This window comes from Hyposmocoma kahamanoa, unplaced genomic scaffold (genome assembly GCF_003589595.1).
Source record: "Hyposmocoma kahamanoa isolate Upper Pololo Valley unplaced genomic scaffold, ASM358959v1 86, whole genome shotgun sequence".
In the NCBI taxonomy this organism is placed as follows: domain Eukaryota; kingdom Metazoa; phylum Arthropoda; class Insecta; order Lepidoptera; family Cosmopterigidae; genus Hyposmocoma; species Hyposmocoma kahamanoa.
This window is the reverse complement of record NW_020654289.1, coordinates 8,712,554-8,713,755: the sequence shown is the minus strand read 5'-3', so window position 1 is coordinate 8,713,755 and position 1,202 is coordinate 8,712,554.

Below are 1,202 nucleotides of genomic sequence, written 5' to 3'. Positions count from 1 at the left end.
ATATATATATATATATATAAAAGAATAAAAATTAAATTGTAAGTGTGTGAGAGTGCGTGTGATGATTGAGTGCATGTGGTGTGTGTGGAAGTGCGTGTGATGTGTGCGAAAGTGCATGTGATGTGTGTGTAATTGTTTGTGATGTGTGTGAAAGTGCAAGTGATATGCGAAGTGCTTGTAAATGTGGATACATATTAGAGTGAATGTGCGACCTGCGTAGGTTTATATGTATGATTAATTTTACGAGTTCATAAACGGTGGACGTGTTTGGTGAGATGAGAAAAAATATAAGAGTTCGAACATTGACTGTTAAACTTTACTTTTATTCTAACATTATTATTTTGTTTGACTCTGCAACTTAGATATTTATAGCATCAAAAATTACTAGTGAAATAAAAAATGACAAAACGCACCGATTACAATTAGGCACCAGATAGCCCTGCGTTCAAAAATAACTTGGGATCGGATTTAGCAACAAAAACTGCCATCCACTATTCTGGAAACCTATGCATATATTATATCACGTCAACTAAGAAATTACATCAAATAGATTTTCAGTATCTTCATAATTCAGGTTTAAGAGCCAATTAGTTACTATTTTTTTACAATTGTATCTATTTAATGCATATATTTTATTTACTGCGTTGCATTTGTTATATAGGTACTTAGAAAAACAAAAATCTTTTGGCAAATGATGTTTTAAATATCTTATTTGCACAGACAAGGTCATGTCTTCTCTTATTTTGTTTTTTAAGTATAGTACTTGCGATGAATAACTGGCGTACTGACAGAACTTTATATTCTTCATAGAGTTTAGACGTTGAGAATAAGTAGGTCCGGAATGTTGAGACCTTTAAAATTGTTCGTTGGGCGACTTCTAGCTTTTTTATAATTGTTTTATGAGCGCATAAAATATAAAAAGAAGTTAAGCATTTGATTTTATTTATTAATTATACACGTAAGCTTACATAAAATATTAAGGAAAGAAGTAAGTATGAATCACTTTTTCAACCGACTTGAAAAAAAGAAGGAGGTTATACGTTCGGCTGTATGTATGTTTTCAGATATCTCGGTCATTTGAATTTGACCGATTTGGACCGATTTGAAAAAATTCTTTTTTTGTTTGAAAGGATGCTCTCTCGTGGTGGTCCCATTGTCACTAAGTCAGAATCTGATGAGGGGATCCCAAGAAAATCTACAAA